Raw genomic sequence first — 9,288 nt, forward strand, 5'->3', positions numbered from 1 at the left:
TTTGGACCACATGCATAGTTCTGTGTTCAGAAATAAAATTTGACCTTGATTTTGACCTAGTGACCTACTTTCACATTTCTCGAGCTACAGCCTTCAAATTTGGACCACTTGCATAGTTTTGTGTACCGAAATGAACTTTGACCTTAAGATTGACCTAGTGACCTACTTTCACATTTCTGTAGCTACAGGCTTCAAATTTAGACAACATGCATAGGATTGTGTACCAAAACAAACTTTGACCTTGACATTGACCTAGTGACCTACCTTTACATTTTTGAAGGTACAGGCTTTAAATTTGGACCACATGCATAGATTTGTGTTCTGAAGTGTAATTTGACCTTGATTTTGGCCTAGTGACCTACTTTCACATTTCTCAAGCTACAGCCTTCAAATTTGGACCACTTGCATAGTTTTGTGTACCGAAATAAACTTTGACCTTAAGATTGACCTAGTGACCTACTTTCAAATTTCTCAAACTACAGCCTTCAAACTTGATGCACATGCATAGTTTTGTGTACAAAGAACTTTGTCCTTGAAATTGATCTAGTGACCTACTTTCACATTTCTCAAGCTACAGCTTTCGAATTTGGACCACATGCACAGTGTTGTGTACGGAAATGAAGTTTGACCTTGAGCTAGTCAGTAAGTCTTGAAATTTGAAACACTCAAAAATGGCACATTGGTGGGCTCCAAGATCACTCTGTGATCTCTTGTTTTTAAAACATACTTTTGACACACACACACATATAGCTTTTAATTTCTTGTTTGTTTGTTTTTTTTGTTTGTTCGTTCGTTCGTTCGTTCGTTTTGGCGGAGTGGGCACTTTCTTTTTCAAATTTTAAAATTAATTTTGTAGTAATACGTCTTAGGCATATTTATATCAAACCTTATTATTACCTTAGACCAAGTGTTCAAAACTACGTTGACCTCCTTAAATGTGATAAGAATAGAATAATGCTCAACTAAGCAAACTTCATTTACGATGCATCATCCTTATGATCAAGTTTATTGTAATACTTGATATCATACATTCTCAATGTATTAATGATCACTCAGACACATTTTTTAGAACATGTGTCTTATAAACATTATGTCACTTATTCACCCTCCGTCTATTTACTTGTCGTTAACACTGCCCGCATTACATGACTTCTTGTTGACAAATATTCATATGTATACATGTATCACATAAAACTGTATAGTTTACGTGAATAAAATCATCTGTCTGTCTGTCTGATTTTAAACTATGATTGGTGAAAGGGAGCATAATATTATAACAAATATTTGTCAGTTACTAATTACACATTTTCATGCATGTACTAACGGTCCCAAGATACAGCCTTCATTTCCGAATCTGCTACCTGAATATAATCAAAGTACTGAAAGTACAGAAAGGCTGGCTACCACAAAACACTGAACGAAAACTGTGCGGGAAAGATGTTTGCAAAATCTTAGATATTATGGGTTTTCCATATCAAACTAAGACGAGCACAGGGTATTGTTGTGATGAACCATCTTGATTAATTTGTGCATCCATGTTAAAGTTCAAACCTAATTTATCGGACGTAAACATGGGTTCAAGAGAGTAAACTATAGTTTAAGCCCGTTATCCTGAGTGTCCGCTCGAAAATTTATGTAAGCATTTGATAATCATAGTTTTTCGACCAAGAATATAATTATTGGATAATTTGATTGCCGAGGACCATGTTTACGGACGTGAACCTATGTTTACGACCATGAACTTGGGTTTTCGAGCGTGAGCCATAGTTTACGGACGTGAACCTAGGCTTACGTTCGAAAAACTTGATTTCTCGAACAAAACTGTGATTTTTGGTCATAATCCTATGTTCACGAGCGTGAACCTATGTTTACCGTCGTAAACCCATGTTCACTGTCATTAATCTAAGTTCTCGATCATTAACATATGTTCACGTTTGTAAACTAAGGTTTACAATCGTGAACCCTGGTTTACTCCCGTAAACATAGATTCACGCTCGTGAACTTAGAATAATGGCCGAAATTCAAAGTTCAATGGAAAAACCTAGTTGAAACATGGGTTCACGGGCGTGTTTTCGCTCGAAAATATGGGTAAGTATTCGAAAAACCTGGTTTTACGTTCGAAATCCTAGTTTATCTTTTGTTAATCCTAGTTTTTTTTTGGTTCACGTCATTATCGGACAATTTGCGTGCCATAACCGTTTATATATGTTTATAAGGAAGCGATGATAAACATTGAGAGACATAATATCAGATAAAATATAAAGGTAACAAACACAACATCTACATTTCGATATGCACTCCCCCCCCCCCCAACACACACATCATGTATGAATGTATGAACACTGATCAGACGGGGCGATTTTCTTTTCGGTATGGGTGAAATTTTGGGCTCGAATCCAGCTATAAACCGGACTGTTAATGATTATTGTCTAGTCATGCCTTCCGTAATACGATGGTTAGGAAAATTGACGTATCCGTAATAATGTAGTCCTTTTTTTTGAACAGTATTCAATTCCTACCATGAGATTACTTTAACTAATTTTTCAGGAGGGCGTAGGTTCAAGCCCCACTAGGACCAAACTTTGTTCATTATATTTCTTTTTTTTTTCAAGTAAGATACATTTTTATTTCTTTTTTTCTCCCCAAGACTTATTATCAATGATCTGTTGTACCAAAGCGGAAATGTTTTATTTGATTAATAAAACCATTTCTTGTAGTTTTAAATGAATTTAACCTGAAGGGTGAATGCTAAGACATTAAGACATCTCTGAAAATACTTGTAGGTAGGTAGTTTACTTCTGCCCTATGGTTCTTTGTGAATGCAGAGGGCAAGGCCATAATTTTTAGGAGTTGAAGCTTAATTTCTGTCCGATTAAATCATTTTTACTCGAGGCTCCCCAGAAAAATTGTTATCGAAATTTTATTTTGTGTTTTATATTTGTTACGAAGTACTTTGAGGTTTCATTTAGAAAACAATAGTTGGTAAAATGAATTTTCTGCGATCGTTTTGCGCAATGGCTATCACTTTAAAATTTGTCTCCGTTTCAGCTAGAGGAAAAAAAGACATAATTTATACAAAATAAACCAATAAAAAACAAATAAAAAACACAAACAAACAAAAGCGACATGGTAAAAGTCGTTTAAAGAAGAATGACAGTGCGAAAATATGTTAACTTCAGGACTGCATCAAGTTAATGCAATTGTTAAACATTACCAGTACGGGTCCACTATCTTAGTATAACCTGAAAACAGTTGAAAACGTGTGTTTAAACAAAACTCGCTTACATCTACGCCCCTACCCTTTAAGCAAATTGGTGACAAAGCATTTTTACACTATATCTTTCAGTATTCGTCAGAATGTTTAAAACGAATTTAGTATAAAAATAGGTATAATGTGGTCATTTGTTTCTTCTCACGTTACTGTGGCAATTTCCGCAGCGCCGGATTACGTCCCGTAGCACCTATAGCAAATGATCTGAAAGAATAGATTCTTAATACTGAAATCCTAAATATAAGACCTGACGTAACTCATATCACTATAAGTTCATTTTAATTGATATTTCATATTACTTATTTTCCACGTTATGTCAGGTCGTCGAATAATGCGCAGTATAACTCATATCGACGATTGTTTCTCGGAACCAGCGTTTGTTTAATTAGCTACATATAGACCGGGGTCATAATCCATAACGAAGTGGTCAACGTTGAGTTACGAAAAAGTTCCATTCATACGGACATTTCATTCATAGAGGCGAATTAATTTACCATCATAATGTAATATTTTCTAATGTTATCTTTCAAGTATTTACCGTTAGAAAAATAAAACATTATTCTAACATGTTTAAGCAAATAGATCTATTGGACCAGGTAAGTTTAACAATCTTTATACAACTCTATGGCAAAACTGATAAATGTGGCGGACTATTTGAATTGCGCATGAAAATATATTTTGTGTTGTCAGTCTCAGCACCTGTTAAACTTTATGGAAACTCGATATATGGTTTTAATAGTCTGGCGAATACCGCCAGCCTAAAAATTATAATTGCGTGACCCTATTTATTAAGCCAAAAATGGCATTTTGTTTATAACATTTAGTAGTACCTGTTACTTACGCCCCATTTTTTGGCCAGTTTTTGAAATATCAGCTGAAGAAAAATGCCATATTTGGCATATATGGAACATTCTAAGATTGCATATTATATAATTTTGGATACAACAATAATTATTATATAGCAAATAGCCAGCACATACGACCTTTCGTTATCGACGACTGTAAAAAGGCGTATACTGACAATTTCTCAAATATTATCAACCGGCCATGTCTGTATGTAAAAGCTTTCACTTTGCGTTTACAGTATAGATATCATCAGCTTCAGTGAGAAAACGGAAAAAAAAGTTTTTCTTTTCTTCTTCTTCTTTCAGTGTTCTCAAAAGTACCACTTTTTTATTTCTGGAGCTTCGATATATAAACTGTTGCTTTTGGAAGTAGCTGTTTTTTTCTTTATCGTTCCGTTCTTTCTCGATCGCATGTATACTATTTTTTTCCTTTTTTTTTTTTTTTTGGTTCTTGTGGGAGTAGGGGACGATACACTAAATAGATTCTGGGCTACGACAAATGAGAACTGTATTAGGAATATGTAGATGTAAATGTAGATGAAAGAACCTATAGTTTCTCCTATTAGCCAGTGGTCGCCTTCCAGGACTGAGCTTCTATACTTTAGCATTTGTGGCGATAGCCTCAACTGTAAGAGCGGACGCAGTGGTCCAGTAACACAGTGTTTGACTACGAAACCTGGGGTCGTGAGAACGAGCCCTGATTCTTCAAGTGAAAATTACCAGAATCCTGTGCCACGGTGATTTACACCTGGTACATTAAAGAACCAGGGAAGCTTCTTGAATCGGGGCGTCTTCTGCATCTTGCACTATCCTTCTATTAAGATTACTTATAGTCTTCCGCCCGTATGGATTACCGATGGCGACTATAAATAAACTTAAACGCAAACAAACAAAAGAAACCTCTTCCGAGGAGTTTGTAGTTTAAATAGATTTTATTTATTCACTCAGAACCTGAAAATTGCAGAAGAAACATATACATTGTAGTAGAAAGCTTATGTTTATGGCACGTACTGTTGTTTTCTATTTCTAATAGATCTATGGAACCGTGGATCACCTGACATCAACAATTAACCGTTCATCGTAGTAATTCCCGAATTCTTTAATAGCTAAAACGAGAAAAAATGGTAACAACTGTAGCAGAATGGACATCTTTACCATTTTTAACGTTTAAAAATATGCTTTCTTACTCAGTCTAAATTGTTTGCGTATTTGTTAAATGATAGGACTGTTTTGTTGGAAGCTGGTGTTAAAATGTATCTTTGCGGACCGTATAAACTGCTGCAGGGCCGCAGTTTAGTACTGTCAATTAATTGATTAAAACAACTATTTCACATAAAATCATATTCAATTGTTGATACTTTTTTTACAAGTACAATATAATACAGCAGACGTGCATATTAGAATACAATATTAAAACGCCTAAAATGCTCGTCCCTATTTGTGTTGGATATCTTACTGTCTGGCAGTTATTTTGTTATAGAAATCAAGGGGGAGTATCTAACGTTCGCTGAAATTTTTAAGGCTATATACCAATAAAAGAAATTGTTCTTTGTTTCATATAAAATTCAGCTACTTCAGACCAATTTTGTTACAATTTCTAGATTTTCACTCCGTCGTAGACCTATTTTCCACAAGATATCCATACATTTGCTTCAAGAAAACGAAAAGAAAAAGGGGTGTTGAATAGTATGCAGTGAAATGCAAGTCAACTGAAGCCAGGTACCCTCATATTGCCGCATTTCAGAAAGCGGTCCGCAGAATAAACACCCTACTTTCGTTTTCAAGTAAACAACGCGAAAACATGCGAGTATTAGCATGAAACGTGTCCTATTTTATGTAAAATTCATTCCACGAGTGAGATAATGCCCATTTGGCCCCCGATTTACGCGCAAATGCGCGAAAAATGGAAAAATTAGGATCTATTTATTAGGGACTTCTTTCGACTACACCACGGAAGCACATTTTGGACCGAATTACTGCATTATAACCTTAATGTTTGCTGTAGAAATTAATGTTCGCTGTTAACGTTCGCTAGCTTAATGTTCGCCAGCTTGTTTTCAGTCTGTGTTAAACAAAGGTACAAAAAGTTAAACACTTGAACTTTGAAAGAACAGTTTGCATTGAATAACAGAAAAACACATTTTTTTTTACTTATATCATGGCCATTTCATTATGTAGAAACACTGATATATGCTGTTGCCCCGCCTTGTTTGAACTTTGGTGTGAAAAGCATTCGCTTGTCATTGGATGAATTGTGTTTGAACGTGGCGTGGTTTGTGTTGTTATAATATAGAAGCCCATTAGGGAGTGACTTAATTAGCTTCGTGGATAGTATACATCTACTGTAAGTTTTATATAATTCTGATTTCTTTTTCAACTGATTTGAATACTTTCTTAAAACTTCTAATTCCTTCTAATATGTTGTTTGTCGTAAATTTAATGCTCTGGCCTCATTCAAGGTTTTAATTAATCAGTATATTAAAGCGATATCCGTATTGAGTGTTATTTGGTCTGTGTAGTGATTGTGTGCTTCTCTAAATTCTGTTTCCGTTTTTTAATGTTTAGAAGAATTATCTAACATAAAATGTTAAATTATACAAAGCCAGCTAGTGTTCCCACTGGGATTTAAAGTTGGGGGTGAAAACTAAGTTTTTCTTGCACTTTTGTACCCCCTCATTAAGAGATATATAATCGGGGGGTGCAAAAGTACCATTATGGGGGTGAAATTCTAAAAATAAACCTGGAAAACCAAGATGGAAAACCTATATATATATATGGGGATGGGGGGGGGGGGGGGGGGGGGGGAGGGGAGAGAGAGAGAGAGAGAGAGAGAGAGAGAGAGAGAGAGAGAGGGAGAGAGCGTGTCATGTCTGAAAATAACTTGTCTCATCTTTATTTTCGATTTTTCTTTCACCGTACAACTTGTCTCATCTTTATTTTCGATTTTTCTTTCACCGTACTTTATATTATTATTTTTTTTTAAATACTAAATGCAAAAAGTTCGATATTCTTATAATTATTATTCTATATTTCGTTATTGTTATTGTATCTTTGATATTGTTATTCAGTATGTCGTGTCATTCATATTCTAAGTCTTACCATTGTTATTAGTGATATTGTTATTCAATATGTCGTGTCATTCATATTCTAAGTTTTACCATTGTTATTAGTTATCTCGTTATTCTTATTGTACATGTATGTTCGATATTCGGTTAAGTGTCGGATTCGGCCATGTTTCATCTTCGACGAAGTGTCATATTCGACCAAGTGTCTTTCGACCAAGTGTCGTGCACCGGATATTCATATGATAAAAGTCATTATTGTTATTCTATATTATATCCGTCATTTCGTCCGTCGTTCCGTCCGTCTGCAATTTCGTGTCCGGTCCATAACTCTGATTTTGATATTACTTGGCACAAATGTTCCCAAAATTCAGACGACGTGTCATGCGCAAACCCGGACCCTAATCTCATAGGCCAAGCTAGGTCACACTGGTAAAAGGTAAAACTGTTGTTTTGTTGTTTTTTTCGCAATTTTATGTCGTCATTCATCAAGGAATTTTAATATTACTAGGCACTGATGTTCTCACTAATCAGACGACGTATCATGCGCAAAACCCGAACCCCAAGCTAAAAGGTTAAGGTCACACTTAGGGGTCAAATGTATACAGGTTTTATGCAATTTTATGTCCGGTCCATAACTCTGTCATTCACCAAGAAATTTTTAATATTATTTAGCACAGATGTTCCCCATAATTAGACGACGTGTCGTGCGCAAAACACAGACCTCTAGCTCAAAGGTCAAGGTCACGTACCCTTGGAGGTCATAGGTAACATTGGCTTTTCTTAATGCAACTTTGTGTCCGGCCCATTACACTGTTATTCATCAAAGGATTTTAATATTACTTGGCACAGATGTACACCATAATCAGACGACGTGTCATGCGCCAAACCCGGACCCCTACCCCAAAGGTCAAGGCCATTATTTCTAAAAATAGAAGTAATTTACAATTCTTATCTTTTTAATTAACTTGAACCGTAACGGGTGATGCACAAAACCGGACCCCTAACTCAGTGGTCAAGGTCATACTTGGATGTCAAAGATCAGCAAGGCCATTTTCCTGTCCGGTCTGTAATTCAACCATCAATTCAGGGATTTTTTTACTTAGCACAAATGTTCCCAATTATTAGACGATATGTCATGTACAACTTTCAGATCCCTAGCTTAAAGGCCTAGATTCACTACTATATAAGTGTCCCCCCCCCCCCCCAAAATCCAATATACAACTCCCATCTTATCTGCTGCTTATCAGCGATTATGTAACAGTAACTGATTAGACCAAGATGTGTGCAGTGGAGTTGAAAGAAATTAATTTTTCTTCAGTGAATGTGGAATGATGATAATAATAATTATTATTTTGACATTATATAGATGATAATAACTATTACTTTAATGTTATAATAATCATAATAATAATAATAATTATTAATATCATAATTATTATTATTATTATTATTATTATTATTACTATACTACATATAGGATGATAAAAGATACAGTAATAATATTGAAAATAATAATGATAATAAAACACAAGTATAGTGAAAACTTCACGAGTTCTTTGTGGTGACAAAAAAAATTAATATAAAATTATTGTGTTCCATCTATACTCAATTTTCATTTTCAGTATATTGCCAAAAGTGACTTTTTTAATGCTTTGCTTTGTAACTTTGAAATGCACATACTGTTTTTAATTTTAGACAAATGTTATCTAAAGTATTCTGCCAGCTTTAGATGAGTGAAAATCACATTTTTCTGAAATATCACAATTCTTTAGACAGAATTTGAAAAAAATTAAAACTTACATACTTCTTTATGAAAGTTTCTCATTATTTTATTATTGTGAAAATAAGTTTCTGATTATATTATTATTGTGTTTGATTAACAATATTTTTCTTTACATAGAAATGCCAAATAAAATCTAATATAACTTTAAATGTTATTAATTATTCATTAATTTAAAATAAATTACATTGTTTCACCTTCTCACTAATTGATACACTTGAAAGGTAGGCTGACTCTCCAATAAACAATGACCCTTGTTTATTGGAACCATACTGTGATGGTCATTAGCCCCCAACTGTGCTGGTGAAGACAGAAATCCCTTGGCCC

This window comes from Mercenaria mercenaria, unplaced genomic scaffold (genome assembly GCF_021730395.1).
Source record: "Mercenaria mercenaria strain notata unplaced genomic scaffold, MADL_Memer_1 contig_3196, whole genome shotgun sequence".
Classification (NCBI taxonomy): Eukaryota; Metazoa; Mollusca; class Bivalvia; order Venerida; family Veneridae; genus Mercenaria; species Mercenaria mercenaria.